Below are 26,141 nucleotides of genomic sequence, written 5' to 3'. Positions count from 1 at the left end.
TAGTCCCCCCCAGCATCTTCTTGGAAAGGTTGTTCAAGCCGTCCGTAGTACGGGAAGGGGAACCTGGCAATAACAGCCCGGACCCAACCGCACTGCCCGACACCAAACACTCTGACATAATTGGAGGCTCTGCCAATGAAATAACACCTTCAGCCCACGTAATAATGGTCGTCATCGCCCCGTGGATAGAACCATTCCTCGCCTACCTTACTAGGCAGGAACTACCTGAGGACCAAAATGAGGCACGCTGCATAGTGCGGCGATCTAAAGCCTATAAAGTCCATGAGGGAGAGCTTTATAAGAAAAGCACTACCGGAGTCCTTCAAAGATGCATCTCCAAAGAGGAAGGGCGGAACCTCCTGACTGAAATTCATGCCAGACTCGGTGGTCATCATGCTGCAGCTCGGTCCCTTGTAAGCAAGGCCTTCCGTACAGGCTTTTATTGGCCGACGGCCCGGGCAGACGCCCACGACTTAGTCCAACGATGTGTCGGTTGCCAGCTTTTTGCAAACCAAAGCCATATGCCACCCACCGCCCTCCAAACTATCACCATCACTTGGCCCTTCGCGGTCTGGGGGCTTGACATGGTTGGACCCCTTAAAGGTGGAACCCACAAGAAAAAATACTTACTGGTCATGGTGGATAAGTTCACCAAATGGATAGAAGCTAAGCCTGTTAAGACGGCCGAATCCGGACCGGTGATAGACTTTATATCCGGGGTTGTATACCGTTACAGCGTCCCCCACAACATCATCACTGATAACGGCACAAACTTTACGGCCGACGAGGTAAAACTCTGGTGCAAAAACATGGGCATCAAGCTCGACTATGCTTCCGTCTATCACCCACAAACTAACGGCCAGGTCGAACGTGCAAATGGTCTTATCATGAGCGGCATCAAACCTAGATTAGTGCGGTCCCTTAAGGAATCTAATACGCACTGGGTAGAGGAGCTCGACTTCGTACTCTAGGGGCTGCGGACCACGCCGAATCGCACCACCGGATACACATCATTCTTCATGGTGTACGGCGCAGAGGCAGTTTTGTCCTGCGATATAATTCATGACTCACCTCGAGTGCGCATGTACGAAGAAAGAGAAGCCGAGCTCGATCGGCGGGACAGTTTGGACGCCTTGGAGGAAGAGCGTGACGTGGCAAAAGCCCGTTCCGCATTCTATCAACAGCAGGCTCGAAGATAATAAAGCAGAGAAGTACGAGCCAAAAATTACAACGTTGGCGAATTAGTTCTACGCCTGCCGGACAAGAAAAATGACAAACTCAAGCCCAAGTGAGAAGGTCCCTTCATAATTGACCAAGTCCTGACTGGTGAAGCGTACCGCCTGCGAGATGCATCGGATAACCGACTCGAGCCGAACCCATGGAACGCAGCCCGTCTCCGAAGATGAGTTAAAAGCACCCGGAGTCCTATATATAACTTGCTCTCAATGTGATGTTTTAGTCCTACAACTTGAAATTTGACCCTACCCAGTCCCTCAACTTGCATAAAATGTGCAAATTTGGTCCTTATGAATCAGAAAGCGCCATGTGGACGTGTGGGTGTATACCCGGTTAATGCGTGCTCTTTTGCAAAGAGACCCCTGACGTTGCTGTGAATCAATCCGCACAGACCAAACCATCAACTCAAACGAAAAAACCAAAACGCAAGCACACGTCCGTCCGGCCGAAACCCAACCATCAACCATGCATGCATGCACGCATGCCACAGATATAGGTAACCAGCTAGCTTCACACTGCAGGGTTTTTTTTTGAGACATCCTAAAAAAAATTAACTGGGGTAGCTATATCAGCCCATCGGGTTCCCACCTACCCTCACAAAAACAGAGGCGCCACGGGGGAGCCGCACAGCCGCCGCATCCCCTCCCGTCCTCCCCTTCCTCGCACCTCTCCCTCCTGCGGTACCCCGGCCGGACGGGATGGCTAGGTCGCCAACAGCCGCAACCCCGACCTACAGGCCGCCGGCAACATAAATCCCAGATAAGTGATCACGGGGACGGCACGCATGGGCAGCAACATGACCTGGGGAACGGTGAGCGTGGGCACGGCCGGCATCGGCGGCACTGCATGTGACCTGCGGTGTGGTTAGCGCGGGCATGGTTGGCACTGGTGGCATTGTAGGAATGGTGGGCACCGGCGGCTTCGGCGCGGGGATGCCTGGGACAGCGGCAGGCGTTGCAGCAGGCGCTCGCGCTTGGCCTCGCCAACGTCAGTGCCGACCGGACGTCAACATGGACGTGTCAAGGATGCCTAAGAAGAGGATGTCTACCACGCTGCTGCACTTTGCTCCAACTCGACAATCCCGAGGATGTGTTCGTGTTCGTCGCGGAGGCCAGCAAGCTGACGCCGCCGTCGCCGGAGCCCGAGGCCGAGAGCCTCATCGACAAGATTGCCTCCTGCTGTCGGGTCTTTACGTTCACGGACGACGACGCCGGCAAGCGGCTTGTACCTGTTTCAGTGCATAGTGCAGACAACAGGACGTGCATGCATATTTATGCAGGATAGCAAGATCAAGAGATCAGGGGGTAATTAGGTTTTTGGTCGGCCGGACTAAGCAAAACACCTTCTGTGTTGGCGTTGGTGATGGTGAGGCCAGTTTGATTCGTGTCGCTCGGAAGTGGGATCCCACTTATACCCATATACCCCACATAAAAACTGATGGAGTGTTGGCTATCACCCACCAAAGTGTGTTGGGATTAAGTGGGGCTGTGATGGGACTCCCACGATCAGTCCCACCTGCAGCCTTAAGCTAGCTAAAGCCCACTCGATGGCAATCCAGTCGATCTATGCCTTCTTCCCCTCGTTGGCCTTCTTGAACGCCGCCGCCTGCGCCGCCGCGGCACTGTCGAAGCCACCAGCCGCGGCCGCCGCGAATACGTCCCTCACCTGCTGGGTGGTGTAGGCGAACCCCGGGCGGGTCATGGAGTTGAGAAGCGCCGTCGCGCAGCAGTGCACCAGCGCCGTCGGTCCTCGTGTTCGCCAGCGCGTCCTTGATGCTCACGCTCGGGCCGCCGGCGGCGCCGAAGAAGTGGCTCACCGAGCCCGGCCAGCTCCCCAGCACCGACCAGGTCTGCATGGGGTGCGTCCTCCAGTAGCTGCTACGTGCAAAAACAAGTGGAGCGTCACGGGCCCAACACGTCAGTGACTTAAACTCGTAGGCCCGTCGTGGGAAGGTGTGGGTGAGCTCCCGTATGCGCCTCCGCCATGGGATGGCGCGTCCGGAGTGGACCTGTAACCTTCTCCGCTGTGCGACGGGTCAGGCAACGAACCAGAGCCGCCATGCGAAGGCGGCGTCCCGTACCCGCCATGCGACGAGTCAGGCAACGAGCCGGAGCCGCTGTGCGAAGGAGTCGAGCCGGAGCCGCCGTGGTAAGGCGGCGTGCCGGAGGAGCCTCCGTGCGAGGGAAGCGGCACGGTGGTGCCCCCGTGGCCGGGGAAGTTGTGCGGGACGAGCGACGGCACGCAGTCCGGCCTCTTCACGTCATCTACGAACACGTCATGAGACGACATTTGTTACAACCTAGCTCAGTACTCACCACAAGCTGCATGCACAAGATCCAGAGTAGCTAGGTACGCACCTTGGCTTGCCTTGTCCATCGGGCCGGTCCTGGCCGAGATGGCGACGAAGGCCTGGGTGGCCAACGCGGCGAGCAGGAAGCTCGCGAGGAGAGTTCTCTGCGCCCCCATGTCCTCTAGCTGGTTAGAGTATATTTGTGGCATGCGTGCATGCATGCATGGTTGATGGTTAATTGCGTTTCGGCCGGACGGACGTGTGCTTGCGTTTTGGTTTTTTCGTTTGAGTTGATGGTTTGGTCTGTGCGGGTTGATTCACAGCAACATCAGGGACCTCTTTGCAAAAGAGCATGCGCTGACCGGGTATGCACCCACACATCCACGTGGCGCTCTCTGATTCGTCAGGACCAAATTTGCACATCTTATGCAAGTTGAGGGACCGGGTAGGGTCAAATTTCAAGTTGTAGGACTAAAGCATCACATTGAGAGCAAGTTCTAGGACTCCGGGTGCTTTTAACTCTCCGAAGATTGTACGCCTAGCGCCGGACTCTGTGTTCGTCTCCTTCCTCTGTCCATTTTTTATATACTTTCTCTCTTACATTTCTCTCCTTCTTCCCTCTCTCTCTTATAGCCTTTAAAGGCTCATACAGTGAAGCGCTATCCGCGCTCATTAAACCTGAGGCTTCTTTAAACAGAAGCTTATTTATACGGGCTTCATGCCCAACACATGTGTCACACTTCCGCATGTACCTTTTATTCATCATTATATGCATCGATATGACTTCAGTTTTGGCCAAGCTGGGTTGCCTGGCTCCTGTGCTTACCCCTATGTTCCCGATTGTTCGGCTAGGTGGTAAAGGGAGCACCTCTGCGATTGTTACTGCCGGGTCAGCCGGATGTGTACCTCAGACTGGGTGAAGCCGAAAGCTAGCGTTCTTAAGGGAATATTCGGTCGGTGAACTAAAGATGATCTTTTTCACTTATTTATCTATACGCCCCAGATGTTTTTCCTGCATCTCTTTTCGCAGAATGGACATGCACTTTAGGGCATGCCTTCCAGGGAAAGGAACCCCTAACAGAACTATTCTTCTTGGAAAATGTTTCTTACTAACCATGTAATATAACATAACTAGTTGGGCACTTGTCTGTTCAAGCACTAATGACCCCTACGCTTGGTCTCCATGCATACCCCGGTTCTTATATAACCGCGAGGGTATTCGGACACACTCCGGACCGTCAGGTCCCGAGGTTGAAGCGAAAAGGTCGGCCATGACAAACGATCTACAATCTGGCTAGAAGGCATTACACATGTCAATTATAATTACATAGTCAATCTGACTGGTTGTATTCCTCTTCAATACCATCTAACAGGCTGTCTAGTTTACAGTCCTGTTGGGAATACTTTGCGGCCAATTCTACTTGGCCGTATACTAAGCTCACAGGGATCTCCTTCCCATCGGGCCCCATGGGTCCGACCTCGGCCATGTGGTTTGGGTCAGCCTTCGTGTACCGCGTCTTCACCATGGCCCAGGCCTCCCTGGCGCCTTGACGGCAGGCCGACATCTTCCACAATCGGAAGCGCCGCCGCGCTCCCTTCAGCTTCTCTACAAGCTCTCCAAGGCCTTCGGGCATGGAGACGGATGGCCACAAGGCCTGGGCGACGCTTTACATCACCTGCCGAACTCGCTCGTGTAGTTGTGAGAGCTCGGGAAGAAGATCACCCGTAGAACCAGGCATTTCCTCTGCAGGACGACCTGTTAGCATACCTACAGACATTACTCTGTTAGTCGACTTCCTCGCCGAACTCTTTTTTCAAAGTTCGTTTAAGCACTTACTATATATGCTGCGTCGAAGCCGCTGATTCTCCTTCACGGAGTCCAACAGCTGGGCACGAACATCCTTCAGTTCAACGCCCAGCTTGGTGTTGGCATCTTGGAGATCGTTCTTCTCCCGCCTGACCTTTGTCATCATGCTCTCACCAGCCTTTAGCTGGCGTCGGAGTTGTTGCTCTTCCGGATTTAATCCGGCGCCATCTGCAATTTCATTTTGTCAGATTTGCACCCATGCCGCACTTCGCAAAATAATTATCTTTCAAAGCGTATATTACCAGAGGGGGTCTCCTTGGGCTCCCCTGCCGCGGCTAGTGTAGCCTCAAGTTGGGCTTTGCACTCTTCCAGCTCCTGGGATAGTAGGGTATTCTTTTCTGTAAGAACCTGCATAACAAATGATCCTTAAATCAGTTATTCTAACTGTTTCAAGTCTCGGGGGCTACTGGTATATATATAATTACCAAATTTTTCTTACCCGTATGTCTTTTACATATTGCTCCATGGCTCTGGCTAGACCATTTTGAGTGGCACGGAGGTATGCATCTCCCGAATTGAAGGCATCCAATGCCTCTTGGGAGAAACAAGCGTCGCGAAGAACTGTCCAGCGACGCGTGTGGTTCATGGCACTCTCCACCTTGGAATTGGTGGCAGACAGCCTGTTCGCATCCTCTGTCGGAGGAGCGTCCAGTGCGCGCCTCTTGTTCGCCTCCGCTTCCGGGCCAGGCTTTGGAGCCTGGCTGGTGGAGGCACGATTGGCAACCTCTCCGGATATAGTCCGGCGAGGTCTCTTCGTCCTGAAGAGAGCACGAGCGTTAGTATGCCTTGAAGGAATAACACCTGGGAATAAGATGGCGCGCTATACCTTTGCGCCGGCGTCTCAGTCCGGACCACACTTCTTTTCGGCCCGCGGGGCCTTGCCGCCCCTCGTTGGCTAGTCGCCGCAGGCTCGGCCTCCCGTCTCAAGGACCTCCCGTGCAAAACACGGTTGTCATACGGCAATCGAAAACACGCGAGGATAGATCCCTTTTCAAAGTGTTGGGACTTCGGTCTCAGTTACCTATGAGGCTGGGAGTAGCCCTGGGTAATCGGCCGTAATGGCCACCAAGGCGTTGTCCTTGCTCAATTGATGAAACACCCCATCAATTAGCTCCACAGATAAGTCAGGATCCTCTTGAGAGGCCGGGTCGAGGAACCGTCCCGGATCCTCGGGTTGTGGAGGAGGGCTGTTTATTTCTTTAACAGCCTGGCGCAGTTCCTGCGTTGAAGTCATTAGACTGAATATTTAACGATGGGAATATAAAACGGATGGGCAAGTAAAAGTGTCCACTTACCCAACTTGGGGGATTGTACATAGAAAATCCACCCTGTGGGTTGACGCGGAGAAATTCCTCCTCTTCTCCCTTGTACAAAGTGGACAAGATCTTTATTAGAGCGGCAGCCGAATCCGGCCCCTTACGGTCGTGGCGGGGGGCGTCGTCCTCCCCGTTGAAGTCCCACATGGGGCGGCCTCTATACTGAAGCGGCTGCACCCCTCGCATGATGCATGCGGCCATGACCCCGATCATGGTCAGTCCGGAATGAGCTAACAATCTTATCCGGCCCATCAGGTAAAGAACATCCTTGTCGCTTTCCCTCTGAGGGCTCCGTGGACGCCAGCTTAGGCGCTTCTTTAGGGGAGCACTGTCGAACTCAGGGAGGCCGATCCGGACAGGATCCGACAGTGCCACGTCCTCTATATAAAACCATTCCGAAGGCCAGTCTTTGGACGCCTTCTTTGGGGTTCCGGATAGATATCTGGTCCCGGCGATGCACCACACTTCGGCTCCGCCCACTTGATATATTGACCCCTTCTTAGAACGGGGCACAAGGAAGAATAGCCTTTTCCACAGCGCGAAATGAGCCTCGCAGCCCAAAAACAGCTCGCAAAGGTCTACGAAGCCCGCGATATGCAATATGGAGGCAGGTGTGAGGTTGTGCAGCTGGAAGCCATAGAACTCCAGGAGCCCCTGGAGAAACGGATGAATTGGAAATCCGAGCCCTCTTATTAAGTAAGGGACAAGGCATACCCGCTCTCCTTTGGAGGGATTGGGGGCGCTCTCCGCTTGCTCTCCGCCAATATAGGTGGCGAGTCCGGCTCGAACCGGGACCATATAGGCCAGGGGGAGAAATCCCTTGGTCTGGAGCGTCGCTAGCTCGCTGTGCAGGATGGAGCACCTCTTCCAATCTCAAGGCTGAGGGCTGAAGGGCGAGAGGAGGAGCTGCGGCGGCCGGCCATGATAGAATGGACCTCTGTCGGATACGCTCTGATGAATACTCGCGGAGGGGAAAAGGTGTGGTTTGGATCTAAATCCTCGTCCCCTTAAATAGGCGGCTCATTCACGCGACTAGGGGTGTAAATATAAAAAAACACCCTGACTTTTCTTATTCGTTTGACACGTGGAAGACGGCCATTATTGGGCGTAGAAGCCAAGGAGCGCTACAAGAAACCGGACATTATTCAACAGGTACACGGAATTTGGAGAACCCGCCTTGCAATGCCGAAGACAATCTGCGCGCCGGACTCGTCGTCATTGAAGCCTGGTTTGGGGGCTACTGAGGGAGTCCTGGATTAGGGGGTGTCCGGATAGCCGGACTATACCATCGGCCAGACTCCTGGACTATGAAGATACAAGATTGAAGACTTTGTCCCGTGTTCGGAAGGGACTTTCCTTGGCGTGGAAGGCAAGCTTGGCGATACGGATATGTAGATCTCCTACCATTGTAACCGACTCTGTGTAACCCTAGCCCTCTCCGGTGTCTATATAAACCGGAGGGTTTTAGTTCGTAGGAACAACAATCATACCATAGGCTAGCTTCTAGGGTTTAGCCTCTTCGATCTCGTGGTAGATCTACTCTTGTACTACCCATATCATCAATATCAATCAAGCAGGACGTAGGGTTTTACCTCCACCAAGAGGGCCCGAACCTGGGTAAAACATTGTGTCCCCTGCCTCCTGTTACCATCTGGCCTAGACGCATAGTTCGGGACCCCCTACCCAAGATCCACCGGTTTTGACACCGATAGAAGCCAAAGAATATTCTCAAGTATTAGCAACTGAGTTGTCAATTCAACCACACTTGGAAACTTAATATCTGCAGCAAAGTGTTTAGTAGGAAGTAATATGATAGCAGTGGTAACAGTAGCAAAAGTAATATTTTTGGGTTTTGTAGTGATTGTAACAGTAGCAGCAGAATAGTAAACAAGCGAAGAACAATATAGGAAAAGCTCGTAGGCATTGGATCGGTGATGGAGAATTATGTCGGATGCGATCGATCATGTAACAGTCATAACCTAGGGTGACACAGAACTAGCTCCAGTTCATCAATGTAATGTAGGCATGTATTCCGAATATAGCCATACGTGCTTATGGAAAAGAACTTGCATGAAATCTTTTATCCTACCCTCCCGTGGTAGCGGGGTCCTATTGGAAACTAAGGGATATTAAGGCCTCCTTTTAATAGAGTACCGGACCAAAGCATTAACACATAGTGAATACATGAACTCCTCAAACTACGGTCATCACCGGTAAGTATCCCGACTATTGTCACTTCGGGGTTAACGGATCATAACACACAATAGGTGACTATAGACTTGCAAGATAGGATCAAGAACTCTCATATATTGATGAAAACATAATAGGTTCAGATTGGAAATCATGGCACTCGGGCCCTAGTGACAAGCATTAAGCATAGCAAAGTCATAGCAACATCAATCTCAGAACATGGTGGATACTAGGGATCAAACCCTAACAAAACTAACTCGATTACATGATAAATCTCATCCAACCCATCACTGTCCAACAAGCCTGCGATGGAATTACTCACGCACGATGGTGAGCATCATGAAATTGGTGATGGAGGAAGGTTGATGATGACGATGGCGACGGATTCCCCTCTCCGGAGCCCCGAACAAACTCCAGATCAGCCCTCCCGAGAGAGTTAAGGGCTTGGCGGCGGCTCCGTATCATAAAACGCGATGAATCCTTCTCCCTGATTTTTCTCTCCCTAAAAGTGAATATGTGGAGTCAAGGTGGATGTCGGTGGAGCATTAGGGGGCCCACGAGGCAGGGAGCGCTCCCAGGGGGGTAGGGCGCGCCCCCACCCTCGTGGACAGGGTGTGGGGCCCCTGACGTGGATCTTTCTTCCAGTATTTTTTATATATTCCAAAAATAATCTCCGTTCATTTTCAGGTCATTCCGAGAACTTTTATTTCTGCACAAAAATAACACCATGGCAATTCTGCTGAAAACAGCGTTAGTACGGGTTAGTTCCATTCAAATCATGCAAGTTAGAGTCCAAAACAAGGGCAAAAGTGTTTGGAAAAGTAGATACGATGGAGACGTATCAACTCCCCCAAGCTTAAACCTTTGCTTGTCCTCAAGCAATTCAGTTGATAAACTGAAAGTGATACAGAAAAACTTTTACAAACTCTGTTTGCTCTTGTTGTTGTAAATATGTAAAGCTAGCATTCAAGTTTTCAGCAAAGATTATGAACTAACCATATTCACAATAACATTTAGGTCTCATGTTTACTCATATCAATGGCATAATCAACTAGCGAGCAATAATAATAAATCTCGGATGACAACACTTTCTCAAAACAATCATAATATGATATGACAAGATGGTATCTCGCTAGCCCTTTCTGAGACCGCAAAACATAAATGCAGAGCACCTTTAAAGATCAAAGACTGACTAGACATTGTAATTCATGGTAAAAGAGATCCAGTCAAGTCATATTCAATGTAAACTAACAGTAATGGATGCAAATGACAGCGGTGCTCTCCAACTGGTGCTTTTCAATAAGAGGATGATGACTCAACGTAAAAGTAAATATATAGACCCTTCGCAGAGGGAAGCAGGGATTTGTAGAGGTGCCAGAGCTCGTTTTTGAAATAGATATGAATAATATTTTGAGCGGTATACTTTCATTGTCAACATAACAACCGAGAGATCTCGACATCTTCCATGCTACACACATTATAGGCAGTTCCCAAATAGAATGGTAAAGTTTATACTCCCCCTCCACCAACAAGCATCAGTCCATGGCTTTCTTGAAACAACGAGTGCCTCCAACTAACAAGAGTCCCGGGGGAGTTTTGTTTGCAGTTATTTTGATTTGATTTGCATAAAGCATGGGAGTGGGCATCCCGGTGACCAGCCATTTTCTCGTGAGTGAGGAGCGGAGTCCACTCCTCTTGAGAATAACCCGCCTAGCATGGAATATATAGACAACCCTAGTTGATACATGAGCTATTCGAGCATACAAAACAGAATGTTTATTTGAAGGTCTAGAGTTTGGCACATACAAATTTACTTGGAATGGCAGGTAGATACCGTATATAGGAAGGTATGGTGGACTCATATGGAACAACTTTTGGGTTTATGGAATTGGATGCACAAGTAGTATTCCCGCTTAGTACAAGTGAAGGCTAGAAAAAGACTGGGAAGCGACCAGCTAGAGAGCGACAATAGTCATGAACATGCATTAAAATTAATCAACACTGAATGCAAGCATGAGTAGGATATAATGCACCATGAACATAAATATCATAGAGGCTATGTTGATTTTGTTTCAACTACATGCGTGAACATGTGCCAAGTCAAGCCACTCGAATCATTCAAAATAGGATACCACCCTATCATACCACATCATAACCATTTTAATAGCATGTTGGCACGCAAGGTAAACCATTATAAGCTCCTAGCTAATTAAGCATGGCATAAGCAACTATAATCTCTAATTGTCATTGCAAACATGTTTATTCATAATAGGCTGAATCAGGAATGATGAACTAATCATATTTATAAAAACAAGAGAGGTCGAGTTCATACCAGCTTTTCTCATCTCAATAAGTTCATCATATAATCATCATTATTGCCTTTCACTTGCACGACCGAATAGTGTGGATAATAATAATAGTGCACATGCATTGGACGAAGCTGGAATCTACAAGCATTCAATTCAAGAGAGAAGACAAGGTAATATGGGCTCTTTGTTAGATCAACAATAATGCATATGAGAGCCACTCAACATTTTCATTATGGTCTTCTCCTCTCGACCCCAAAGAACAAGAAAAGAAATAAAACTATTTACACGGGAAAGCTCCCGACAAGCAAAAGAAGAACGAGAAATTTTTTGGGTTTTCTTTTTAATTACTACTACTACAACATGAAAAGTAAACAAACTAAAAGCTACAACTAAATTTTTTTGTTTTTCTTAAGGTTTATTAAACACACAAGAAGAAAGCATAAAAAAGGGAAGTAAACTAGCATGGATGATACAGTAAAAAAGTATGAGCACCGACAACTAGCATGAGTGTGTGAGCATAAATGTAATGTCGGTGAGAAATACGTACTCCCCCAAGCTTAGGCTTTTGGCCTAAGTTGGTCTATGGCCACGGCTGTCCTGGCTGATATCCGAAGTAATAGTTGGGGTCGTACTGAGAGGGAGCCTCGGGTAGCCACTGGTTGGCAATCTCCTCCGGATTCCACTAATAAACAGACTGGCGGTGAGGATCAAATTGTGGTTCCGGCTCTGGCTCTGTAGCTGGTGTGGGGTTTCGGTAGGCGTGAATGGCCTCCGGCGGAACAATGTACTTGCCTGCAGGTAAGTCAAACAAGGAAGGAGCAAGTAAAGTAATAGTCTCAGGGTGATTTTTATCAAATATCATCTTGTACTTAAGCATCTTTTCATTGTTCTTAATGATAAAATCATGTGCTACCATACTCTTATAGTCTAGAAAAACAGGAGACAGCAACTTCTCTTCCTTCTCATAATGCCTAATAGGTATGTTAAAGTGTGTAGCGAGGCGCGAGGCAAAGATACCTCCCAAGATGGGGCCCTTAGTACGGTTAAGATTTAACTGCTTTGCATCAATTGCGCCCATACTAAATGTGTCATCACGGAACAAGGCATGGCACAAAATAACAATATCAGGGGCACTAAGGTTGCCACAGTTTCCGCGACCAATTAAGCATCTACTAGCAAATGTTGCAAAGTAACGTAAAACAGGAAAATGTATGCTAGTAATTCTTGCATCGGAAACCTTTCTTGTTTCCCCTACAGCAATTGTATCAATAAACCCTTCCACATCATCAGGATGTGGTTCCTCTACGCTTCCCTCAAAAGGTATCAAACAAACCCGACAAAAATCATGAAGTGACATCTCCTTATGCTCATCATATAAGTAAAATTCCACCGTAGGTGGTGAGCTCCTAGCATGGAAATGAAAGTTTTGCACAAAGATATTTGTGAGTAAGAGATATTGTTCGCATTGGTCGTGGAGGAAGGCGGTGAGGCCTGCATTCTCAGCCAATTCATAGAAATCCTCATAAATCCCGGCTGCTCTCAAGAAATCATCACAAGGCCATTCACACGGCCGAACCTCCGCGGCGCGAGGGAGATTATACTTGGGCTTCTTGTTCTCTTCACTTTGTTTATCCTTAGAGCTTCAGCTCGATGAGCCCCTCAAAAATCTCTTCATTATTTTTTGAAAAATTCTTAAAATTTTAGTAACTTCAAAATAAAAGTGAACCAAACTCAACAAAATTGATAGCAATTACTCCTACAAGTGCCTAGAGGCAATATCATGCATTAAAACTACTTTTGGCCATATAAATTTGACATGCAAGCTCAAGAACAGGGTCACCTAAGCAGCAAAAATATCCAATGAATAAAGCACTAGAACAAAAACTAATTGGACCATTGGAGGAGTCACATACCAAGGAACAATCCCCCAAAGCAGTTTTGTGAATGGAGCTTTGAGCAAGGAGATCGAAAATGGCACCAAGATGAGCAAGAACTCGGTTTAGAGCTGGCTACTGATGTTTTTGGGAGGAAGGAGTGTGTGGTAGCTGGAATAAGTGGAGGGCAGCCACCATGGGCCCACGAGGCAGGGGCACGCCCTGGACCCTCGTGGCTAGGTGCTTGCTCCCCCTGCTGTGTTCTCAGTGCCAGATATTATCAAAGATTCTAGAAAAAATCATATTTAAATTTCAGGGCATTTTAAGAACTTTTATTTTCAGGGTATTTTTTTATTGCCTGGATAATTCAGAAAACTGACAGAAAAAACTATTTTTGCTTTATTTAATATAAATAACAGAAAATAAAAGGAGGGTACAGAGAGTTGTGTTTTCTAAATTCATCCATCTCATGCTCATCAAAAGGAATCCACTAACAAGGTTGATCAAGTCATGTTAACAAACTCATTCTGAGAACTTCTATTTCTGCACAAAAATAACACCATGGCAATTCTGCTGAAAACAGCGTCAGTCCGGGTTAGTTCCATTCAAATCATGCAAGTTAGAGTCCAAAACAAGGGCAAAAGTGTTTGGAAAAGTAGATACGATGGATACGTATCAACTCCCCCAAGCTTAAACCTTTGCTTGTCCTCAAGCAATTCAGTTGATAAACTGAAAGTGATAAAAAAAACTTTTACAAACTCTGTTTGCTCTTGTTGTTGTAAATATGTAAAGCCAGCATTCATGTTTTCAGCAAAGATTATGAACTAACCACATTTGCAATATCAATGGCATAATCAACTAGCGAGCAATAATAACATATCTAGGATGACAACACTTTATCAAAACAATCATCATATGATATAACAAGATGGTAGCTCGCTAGCCCTTTCTGAGACCGCAAAACATAAATGCAGAGCACCTTTAAAGATCAAGGACTGACTAGACATTGTAATTCATGGTAAAAGAGATCCAGTCACAGTCATACTCAATGTAAACTAACAGTAATGGATGCAAATGACAGCGGTGCTCTCCAACTGGTGCTTTTTAATAAGAGGATGATGACTCAACATAAAAGTAAATAGATATGCCCTTCGCAGAGGGAAGTAGGGATTTGTAGAGGTGCCAGAGCTCGGTTTTGAAATAGATATGAATAATATTTTGAGCGGTATAGTTTAATTGTCGACATAACAACTGAGAGATCTCGATATCTTCCATGCTACACACATTATAGGCGGTTCCCAAACAGAATGGTAAAGTTTATACTCCCCCTCCACCAACAAGCATCTATCCATGGCTTGCTCGAAACAACGAGTGCCTCCAACTAACAAGAGTCCCGGGGGAGTTTTGTTTGCAGTTATTTTGATTTGATTTGCATAAAGCATGGGACTGGGCATCCCGGTGACCAGCCATTTTCTCGTGAGTGAGGAGCGAAGTCCACTCCTCTTGAGAATAACCCGCCTAGCATGGAAGATACAGACAGCCCTAGTTGATACATGAGCTATTCGAGCATACAAAACAGAATGTTTATTTGAAGGTTTAGAGTTTGGCACATACAAATTACTCGGAATGGTAGGTAGATACCGTATATAGGTAGGTATGGTGGACTCATATGGAACAACTTTGGGGTTTAAGGAATTGGATGCACAAGCAGTATTCCCGCTTAGTAAAAGTGAAGGCTAGAAAAAGACTGGGAAGCGACCAGCTAGAGAGTGATAACAGTCATGAATATGCATTAAAATTAATCAACACCGAATGCAAGCATGAGTTGGATATAATGCACCATGAACATAAATATCGTAGAGGCTATGTTGATTTTGTTTCAACTACATGCGTGAACGTGTGCCAAGTCAAGCCACTCGAATCATTCAAAAGAGGATACCACCCTATCATACCACATCACAACCATTTTAATAGCATGTTGGCACGCAAGGTAAACCATTATAAGCTCCTAGTTAATTAAGTATGGCATAAGCAACTACAATCTCTAATTGTCATTGCAAATATGTTTCTTTCATAATAGGTTGAATCAGGAACGATGAACTGATCATATTTACAAAAACAAGAATGGTCGAGTTCATACTAGCTTTTCTCATCTCAATAAGTTCATCATATAATCATCATTATTGCCTTTCACTTGCACGACCGAATAGTGTGGATAATAATAATAGTGCACGTGCATTGGACTAAGCTGGAATCTGCAAACATTCAATTCAAGAGAGAAGACAAGGTAATATGGGCTCTTTGTTAGATCAACAATAATGCATATGAGAGCCACTCAACATTTTCATTATGGTCTTCTCCACTCGACCCCCAAAGAAAAGAAACAAAACTATTTACACGGGAAAGCTCCCAATAAGCAAAAGAAGAATGAGAAATCTTTTTGGGTTTTCTTTTTAATTACTACTACTACAGCATGAAAAGCAAACTAAATAAAAGCTACAGCTAATTTTTTGGTTTTTCTAAGGTTTTAAAACACACAAGAAGAAAGCATAAAAAGGGAAATAAACTAGCATGGATATTACAATGAAAAAGTATGAGCACCGATAACTAGCATGAGTGTGTGAGCAGGAATGTAATGTCGGTGAGAGATACGTACTCCCCCAAGCTTAGGCTTTTGTCCTAAGTTGGTCTATGGCCACGGCTGGCCTGTCTGATATCCAAAGTTATAGCTGGGGTCATATTGAGATGCAGCGGCAATTGCCTGATGAGTTGCAGCTTGGAGGCGAGCTGTCTCCGCCCTCCTCTCGTACTCGGTCGCCTCTTCCCTGGTTATAACATATCTCCCCCTTTGCCTGAAAGTCAAAGAAAGTAGGAGCAGGGAGAGCGACGTGATAGGTGCGTCGTCTATCAAAGATTAGTCGGTACTGGAGGAACTAATCGTTCCTCTCAACAAACTGATGACGAACCATAGCATCATAATCTAGATAAGGAGGCAACTCAATATCATCTCCACGTATGGGTATCTCAAGAAAGTTAACTACATGAGTTGCATAAATTCCACCAAACAAATCTCCATGAATATGATTATTATGCAACCTACGTGCAACAATAGCCCCCAAGTTGTATTGTTTATCTCCTAAAACAGTGCTCCTGAGAACGCTAAGATCAGGTACACACATGTGGCATGCTTCATCTTTACCATTTATGCACCTTCCTATGAAGAGAGAAAAATAATGTATAGCAGGAAAATGAATGCTCCCTATGGTGGCTAGTGTTACATCTCTACATTCCCCCATTGTAATACTAGCAAGAAAATCTCTAAATTCAGATTTGCGAGGTTCACTAACATTACCCCACTGTGGGTGTTTACAAGCAGTGTTAAAATCTTCTAAGTCCATGGTATAAGATTCATCATAAAGATCAAATAGGACAGTGTTAGAATTACGTGAAGATGGAAATTTAAACCTTCTCACAAAGGAATCAGTTAGGTGATAGTATTGAGGGCACTTATCTAGCACGAAGCCCTCGAGTTCAGCATTACGCACATATGCATCAAATTCCTCCTTAATTCCTGCTCGAACCATGAAATCGTCCGACGACCATTCACAAGGCTGCACTTGAGCTTCTCTTGGTGGTTCCTCGTCTGCATCACGTATTGTGGGTCTGGGTCCTTGCTTCCTTGAAGAACCCCCTTGGTACATTTTCCTAAACATATTTCTTCGTTTGAAAAATTTCTGAAATTTTTAGTAACTCAAAATAAAAGTGAACCAAACTCAACAAAATTGATAGCTGATACGTCTCCAACGTATCTATAATTTTTTATTGTTCCATGCTATATTATATTCTGTTTTGGACATTATTGGGCTTTATTATACACTTTTATATTATTTTTGGGACTAACCTATTAACCGGAGGCCTAACCCAGAATTGTTGTTTTTTGCCTATTTCAGAGTTTTGCAGAAAAAGTATATCGAACGGAGTCCAAACGGAATGAAACCTTTGGGAACGTGATTTTTGGAACGAACGTGATCCAGAGAACTTGGACCCTACGTCAAGAAAGCAACCAGGAAGGCACGAGGTAGGGGCGCCTACCCCCCCAGGCACGCCCTCCACCCTCGTGGGGCCCATGTTGCTCCACCGACGTACTTCTTCCTCCTATATATACCTACGTACCCCCAAACTACCAGATACGGAGCCAAAACCCTAATTCCACCGCCGCAACCTTCTGTACCCGTGAGATTCCATCTTGGGGCCTTTTCGGAGCTCCGTCGGAGGGGGCATCGATCACGGAGGGCTTCTACATCAACACCATAGCATCTCTGATGATGTGTGAGTAGTTTACCTCAGACCTTCGGGTCCATAGTTATTACCTAGATGGCTTATTCTCTCTTTTTGGATCTCAATACAATGTTCTCCCCCTCTCTCGTGGAGATCTATTCAATGTAATCTTCTTTTGCGGTGTGTTTGTTGAGACCGATGAATTGTGGGTTTATGATCAAGTTTATCTATGAAAAATATTTGAATCTTCTCTGAATTCTTTTATGTATGATTGGTTATCTTTGCAAGTCTCTTCGAATTATCAGTTTGGTTTGGCCTACTAGATTGATCTTTCTTGCAATGGGAGAAGTGCTTAGCTTTGGGTTCAATCTTGCGGTGTCCTTTCCCAGTGACAGTAGGGGCAAGCAAGGCACGTATTGTATTGTTTCCATCGAGGATAACAAGATGGGGTTTATATCATATTGCATGAGTTTATCCCTCTACATCATGTCATCTTGCTTAAAGCGTTACTCTGTTCTTTTGAACTTAATACTCTAGATGCATGCTCGATAGCGGTCGATGTGTGGAGTAATAGTAGTAGATGCAGGCAGGAGTCGGTCTACTTGTCTCGGACGTGATGCCTATATACATGATCATACCTAGATATTCTCATAACTATGCTCAATTCTGTCAATTGCTCAACAGTAATTTGTTTACCCACCATAATACTTATGCTCTCGAGAGAAGCCACTAGTGAAACCTATGGCCCCCGGGTCTATTTTCTATCATATTAATCTTCCATCAACAAACTATTTCTTGCACCATTTATATTTTGCTTTATTTACTTTGCATCTTTATCATAAAAATACCAAAAATATTATCTTGTCATATCTATCAGATCTCACTTTCATAAGTGACCGTGAAGGGATTGACAACCCCTTTATTGCGTTGGTTGCGAGGATTTTATTTGTTTGTGTAGGTGCGAGGGACTCGTGTGTGGCCTCCTACCGGATTGATACCTTGGTTCTCAAAAACTGAGGGAAATACTTACGCTACTTTACTGCATCACCCTTTCCTCTTCAAGGGAAAACCAACGCAGTGCTCAAGAAGTAGCAAGAAGGATTTTTGGCGCCGTTGCCGGGGAGTCTACGCAAAAGTCAACATACCAAGTACCCATCACAAACCCTTATCTCCCGCATTACATTATTTGCCATTTGCCTCTCATTTTCCTCTCCCCCACTTCACCCTTGTCGTTTTATTTGCCCTCTCTCTCCGTCTTCCTTCTCTTTCCCTATTTGCCTCTTCTTTTGTTTGCCTTCTTCCCGTATGTATCCTTGTTTGTGTTTCCATGTGCCTTGTATTTTCTTGCATCTTTGCTTGCTAAAAATCTATTGATATGGATCCACTTAAAGTGTTCTACTTAGATCATCTTCGATCCTTATGCGCTCGTGCTGATACCCCAACTAGCCTAGTTGATGGGAAATCTTTAGATGAGCATGCTCATTTTGTGCGTCACCGTTTTTATGAAAAAGGGAGACTCTTATGGAATCAAATAAATAGATTGTTGTGTTATGCTTGGAATGTTTGTAAAAATTTTGATTTTACTTGTTGCTCTAAGAACCCTAAAAAACACCTCCCCTACCTATGTGAGTTTAATGATATTGAAATCTTATCTTCTTATGCAAAGATTGTTTATAGTTACTACGATATTGAACAAATTGAAGAATTTGTTGCTTTTAAGGGTGCTTATGAAGTTGCTTCTTTGATTGAAAAATATGATATTACTCTCTATGAATCTGAAAATTTTGACATACTTAAATATTGCTATGAAAACTATGCTCATAATGTCTATGTCAAAGAATTTATTGAAAGAATGATCGTTGCTTCGGAAGAAAATAATGATATGCATGAATCTATAGATAATTATGATTCCGATGATTTGATTGAAATATCCCTTGATGAACATGATGCTTGCTATTCATGTGGCCATGATGCCAATATTTATGAAGATGAATTTGCTATAATTCCTTATGTTAAACATGATATCGTTGCTATTGCACCCGTACTTAATAGTTCCTTCGATGAAAAGCATGATTGCAATCATGTTATTATAAATTCTCTTAATGTCAATTGTGTTCATGATATGCAAAACCCTAAGCTTGGGGATGCTAGTTTTGCTATGACTACTATTTGTTGCAATGATCATGATTGGGGTGATTCTTCTTTTGAAAATTTATTTAAGCCCCATGATGAATATGAGATTGATAATAGTATTTGCAATATTATTGAAAGTGGGTTTGGAAGAGTGTCAACTTTAGGTCCCACATATTTGTAGAATGTTCAATCTTATGAAGTTTTTGATAAAAGTGGGTTTGGAGAGGTCATGACTTTAGTTAATGTTAATCCCACTATTTTGGAAGAGTGTCAACTTTGCATACATGTGGATCTTGTTAAGAATATGTTTTGTGATATCTATATTGTTGAATTTGCTTATGATCCTACATGTAATTATTATGAGAAAAGAAAATATGTTGTAGAAATTTTCATGTTACTAGATTACCTCTCGTTATGTTGAGATTGCTATTGTTTCTTTCCGCTTTCTTGCATATGCTAGTTTTTGCTTTCCTTGATAATTTGTTTGCCTATAATATGCCTATGAATAGGAAGTATGTTATACTTAGATGTGTTTGTCACGTGTTCTATGATGCTCTCTTTGTGCTTCAATTCTTGTCTTTCATGTGAGCATCATTGAAATATTATGCCTAGCTAGGGGCGTTAAACGATAGCGCTGGTTGGGAGGTAACCCAATTTTATTTTTATTCCTTGCTTTTTTCTCCTGTTTAGTAATAAATAATTTATATAGCCTCTGTTTTGGTTGTGTTTTTTGTGTTTAATTAGTGTTTGTGCCAAGTAAAACCGTTGGGAAGACTTGGGGAAAGTCTTTTTGATCTTGCTGTAAAAAACAGAAACTTTAGCGCTCACGAGAATTGCTGCCATTTTTATTTGGAAAGTGATATTTAGTTAATTATTTTAGGAGATGATTAATAGATAAATTCCTCACGTCCAGAAATTTATTTTAGAATTTTTGGGGTTCCATAAGTTTGCGTTAGCTACAGATTACTACAGACTGTTCTGTTTTTGACAGATTCTGTTTTTCGTGTGTTGTTTGCTTATTTTGATGAATCTATGGCTAGTAAAATAGTTTATAAACCATAGATAAGTTGTAATACAGTAGTTTTAACACCAATATAAATAAATAATGATTTCATTACAGTACCTTGAAGTGGTCTTTTGTTTTCTTTCGCTAACGGAGCTCACGAGATTTTCTATTTTGAGTTTTGTGTTGTGAAGTTTTCGAGTTTTGGGTAAAAGATTTGATGGATTATGGAACAAGGAGTGGCAAGAGCCTAAGCTTGGGGATGCCCATGGCACCCCAAGATAGTCTAAGGACACCTAAAAGCCAAAGCTTGGGGATGCCCCGGAAGGCATCCCCTCTTTCGTCTACTTCCATCGGTAACTTTACTTGGAGCTATATTTTTATTCACCACATCATATGTGTTTTGCTTGGAGCGTCTTGTATTGTTTGAGTATTTATTTGTTAGTTTGCCACAATCATCTTTTCTGTACACACCTTTTTATAGAAACACACATGATTTGAAAATTATTAGAATACTCTATGTGCTTCACTTATATCTTTTTAGTTATATAGTTTTTGCTCTAGTGCTTCACTTATATCTTTTAGAGCATGGTGGTGGATTTGTTTTATAGAAACTATTATTCTCTCATGCTTCGCTTGTATTATTTTGAGAGTCTTAAACAGCATGGTAATTTACTTAAACTGGGAAATTAATCCTAATATGCTAGCATTCAAGATTAGTAAAAAAATCTTATGAGTGTGCTGAATACTAAGAGAAGTTTGATACTTGATAATTGTTTTGAGATATGGAGATGGTGATATTAGAGTCATGCTAGTTGAGTAGTTGTGAATTTGAGAAATACTTGTGTTGAAGTTTGTGATTCCCGTAGCATGCGCTTATGGTGAACCGTCATGTGATGAAGTAGGAGCGTGATTTATTTATTGATTGTCTTCCTTATGAGTGGCGGTCGGGGACGAGCGATGGTCTTTTCCTACCAATCTATCCCCCTAGGAGCATGCGCGTAATACTTTGTTTCGATAACTAATAGATTTTTGCAATAAGTATGTGAGTTCTTTATGACTAATGTTGAGTCCATGGATTATACGCACTCTCACCCTTCCACCATTGCTAGCCTCTCTAATACCGCGCACCTTTCGCCGGTATCATACACCCACCATATAACTTCCTCAAAACAGCCACCATATACCTACCTATCATGGCATTTCCATAGCCATTCCGAGATATATTGCCATGCAACTTTCCACTATTCCGTTTACTATGACACGCTCCATCATTGTCATATTGCTTTGCATGATCGTGTAGTTGACATTGTATTTGTGGCAAAGCCACCGTTCATAATTCTTTCATACATGTCACTCATGCATCATTGCACATCCCGATACACCGCCGGAGGCATTCACATAGAGTCATATTTTGTTCTAAGTATTGAGTTGTAAGTAAATAAAAGTGTGATGATCATCATTTTTAGAGCATTGTCCCAAGTGAGGAAAGGATGATGGAGACTATGATTCCCCCACAAGTCAGGATGAGACTCCGTACTAAAAAATGAGAGAAAAAGAGAGAAGGGACAATGCTACTATCCTTTTACCACACTTGTGCTTCAAAGTAGCACCATGATCTTCATGATAGAGAGTCTCCTATGATATCACTTTCATATACTAGTGGGATGTTGGAGAACGTTGCAGAAAACAAAAAATTTCCTATGGTTTCACCAAGATCCATCTAGGAGTTCATCTAGCAACGAGTGATCGGATTGCATCTACATACCTTTGTAGATCACGCGCGGAAGCGTTCAAAGAACGGGGATGAGGAAGTCATACTCGACGTGATCCAAATCACCGGAGATCCTAGCGCCGAACGGACAGCACCTCCGCGTTCAACACACGTATGGTCAGCGTAACGTCTCCTCCTTCTTGATCCAGCAAGGGGGAAGGAGAGGTTGAGGAAGATGGCTCCAGCAGCAGCACGACGGCGTGGTGGTGATGGAGCTGCAGTACTCCGGCAGGGCTTCGCCAAGCTCTATGGAGGAGGAGGAGGTGTTGGAGAGGGAGAGGGAGGCACCAAAGGCAAAGGTAAGAGGTCCTCCATCCCCCCCACTATATATAGGGGGGCCTAGGGGGGCGCCGGCTCTAGGAGATGCAATCTCCTAGGGGGGCGGCGGCCAAGGGGTGGGGGGCTTGCCCCCCAAGCAAGGGGGCGCCCCCCTTTAGGGTTTCCCCACCCTAGGCGCATGGGCCCTAGGGGAAGTGGAGCCCCAGCCCACTTTGGGCTGGATCCCTTCCCACTTCAGCCCATGGGGCCCTCCGGGATAGGTGGCCCCACCCGGTGGATCCCCGGGACCCTTCCGGTGGTCCTGGTACAATACCGGTGACCCCGAAACTTGTCCCGACGGCCGAAATAGCACTTCCTATATATAATTCTTTACCTCCGCACCATTCCGGAACTCCTCGTGACGTCCCGGATCTCATCCTGGACTGTGAACAACATTCGGGTTACTGCATATACATATCCCTATAACCCTAGCGTCACCGAACCTTAAGTGTGTAGACCATACGGGTTCGGGAGACATGTAGACATGACCGAGATCGCTCTCCGGTCAATAACCAACAGCGGGATCTGGATACCCATGTTGGCTCCCAAATGCTCCTTGATGATCTCATCGGATGAACCACGATGTCGAGGATTCAAGCAACCCCATATACAATTCCCTTCGTCAATCGGTATGTTACTTGCCCGAGATTCGATCGTCGGTATCCCAATACCTCGTTCAATCTCGTTACCGGCAAGTCACTTTACTCGTACCGTAATGCATGATCCCGTGACCAGACACTTGGTCACTTTGAGATCATTATGATGATGCATTACCGAGTGGGCCCAGTGATACCTCTCCGTCACACGGAGTGACAAATCCCAGTCTTGATCCGTGTCAACCCAACATACACTTTCGGAGATACCCGTAGTATACCTTTATAGTCACCTAGTTACGTTGTGACGTTTGGTACACCCAAAGCACTCCTACGGTATCCGGGAGTTACACGATCTCATGGTCTAAGGAAAAGATACTTGACATTGGAAAACTCTAGCAAACGAACTATATGATCTTGTGCTATGTTTAGGATTGGGTCTTGTCCATCACATCATTCTCCTAATGATGTGATCTCGTTATCAATGACATCCAATGTCCATAGTCAGGAAACCATGACTATCTGTTGATCAACGAGCTAGTCACCTAGAGGCTTACTAGGGACATGTTGGTGTCTATTATTCACACATGTATTACGATTTCCGGATAACACAATTATAGCATGAATAAAGACAATTATCATGAATAAGGAAATATAGTAATAATGCTTTTATTATTGCCTCTAGGGCATATTTCCAACATGGGAATCTTTCATATAGAACTTGGCTTGTATATTCCAATGATGGGCTTCCTCAAAATGCCCTAGGTCTTCGTGAGCAAGCCAGTTGGATGCACACCCACTTAGTTCCTTTTGTTGAGCTTTCATATACTTATAGCTCTAGTGCATCTGTTGCATGGCAATCCCTACTCGCTCACATTGATATCTATTAATGGGCATCTCCATAGCCTGTTAATATGCCTAGTTGATGTGAGACTATCTTCTCCGTTTTTGTCTTCTCCACAACCACCATTCTATTCCACATATAGTGCTATGTCCATGGCTCACGCTCATGTATTGCGTGAAGATTGAAAAAGTTTGAGAACACCAAAAGTATGAAACAATTGCTTGGCTTGTCATCGGGGTTGTGCATGATTTAAATACTTTGTGTGGTGAAGATAGAGCATAGCCAGACTATATGATTTTGTAGGGATAACTTTCTTTGGCCATGTTATTTTGAGAAGACATAATTGCTTAGTTAGTATGCTTGAAGTATTATTATTTCTATGTCAATATTAAACTTTTGTCTTGAATCTTTTGGATCTGAATATTCATACCACTGTCGGCGTTCTGGGAACGGGGGTCCCCAGACTTGCCTGCCTGCGGCCTGCGGCGTGGCTCAAAGGGGGGCCCAGCACGGCCCATCTTCACCAACACAAACTCAAGACCCTCGCGAGGGGCCAAGCCTCGCGGGGCGGACGGCACGGAGCTTCCTCAGGCGCGGCCTCGTCAGGCTGGCTCACGAGGAGGCGAAGAGATCAAGGCGGGGTACCTCGCGAGGTGCCCGTGACGCAAGCCATGACGACTTAGGGTGCCAGGCGGGTGCCAGCCCGCGCAGCATCCTCCTTTCCTCTTTGGTGCAAAGGGGGCAAGCGCAGCCGCGGAGTACCGAGGCATCAGGCAAAGGTTGCCATTTCGGTGCAACGAGACCAAGGCCAGGAGGACTATGAGACGGAGGTCACCGTGGAGCCCAAGACGGCGTCATCACCAGAGCTTTGCGCAGGCGAAGACTACTTTTGTCAGGATAGTTGATAATTGCTGTCCCCCTTCAAATTAGCCCGCCATTGTTGGCTCCCTTCCCGCTCAATATTTGGGGAGAGGACCAGGGCCACTATAAATAGGACCGGCCACCCACGTAGCAAGGGGTCGGTTCGGCTCGGTTCCCTCCAAGGGCTCGACAAGTAGAGAGGTGGTAAAGAGAGAGAGAGAGAGAGTGAGATAGAGAAAGGTGGTTGAACTCCTCCCAGTAGTTCATCGCCCCAGCCAAGAACAGACCCTCGCGAGGTTGTTCTTCCTTGTACTGTCCATCATCATCAGCCCAAGAGGCAATCCACCACACCACACACTGGAGTAGGGTATTACACCACAACGGTGGCCCGAACCAGTATAAACCCTGTGTCCCTTGTGTTGTTCTTTTCATAGCCTTGATCCTAGCGTGGCGGAGGGGTGCCGGAAGGTTGGAGGCAAAATCTCCGCGCGCACCCCAGTGTTCGAACCTCAAGGGTCTGCCGGAACCCGAAATCCGACAACCACAATTAAGAGAATTACATTGAAATTATGCCAAGTAGCATTCCACATCAAAAATTCTGTTTTTATCATTTACCTACTTGAGGACGAGCAGGAATTAAGCTTGGGGATGCTTGATACGTCTCCAACGTATCTATAATTTTTTATGGTTCCATGCTATATTATATTCTGTTTTGGACATTATTGGGCCTTATTATACACTTTTATATTATTTTGGGGACTAACCTATTAACTGGAGGCCCAGCCCAGAATTGCTGTTTTTGCCTATTTCAGAGTTTCGCAGAAAAAGAATATCAAACAGAGTCCAAACGGAATGAAACCTTCGGGAACGTGATTTTTGCAACGAACGTGATCTAGAGGACTTGGACCCTATGTCAAGAAAGCAACCAGGAAGGCACGAGGTAGGGGGCGCGCCTACCCCCCCCCCCCCAGGCGCGCCCTCCACCCTCGTGGGGCCCATGTTGCTCCACCAATGTACTTCTTCCTCCTATATACACCTACGTACCCCCAAACTACCAGATACGGAGCCAAAACCCTAATTCCACCGCCGCAACCTTCTATACCCATGAGATCCCATCTTGGGGCCTTTTCTGGAGCTCCACCGGAGGGGGCATCGATCACGGAGAGCTTCTACATCAACACCATAGCCTCTCCGGTGATGTGTGAGTAGTTTACCTTAGACCTTCGGGTCCATAGTTATTAGCTAGATTGCTTCT

The 26,141-nt window shown here is 45.5% G+C and overlaps 1 pseudogene; it reads right to left on the bottom strand.

The window, feature by feature from the left end:
• Positions 1-2,799: 2,799 nt before the first annotated feature.
• LOC125537248 lies at positions 2,800-3,702 on the bottom strand (annotated as a pseudogene).
• Between the last annotated feature and the right edge of the window lie 22,439 nt (positions 3,703-26,141).

This window comes from Triticum urartu, chromosome 1, assembly GCF_003073215.2.
Source record: "Triticum urartu cultivar G1812 chromosome 1, Tu2.1, whole genome shotgun sequence".
NCBI classification, from domain to species: domain Eukaryota; kingdom Viridiplantae; phylum Streptophyta; class Magnoliopsida; order Poales; family Poaceae; genus Triticum; species Triticum urartu.
This window is presented reverse-complemented; position numbering and strand designations above follow the sequence as displayed.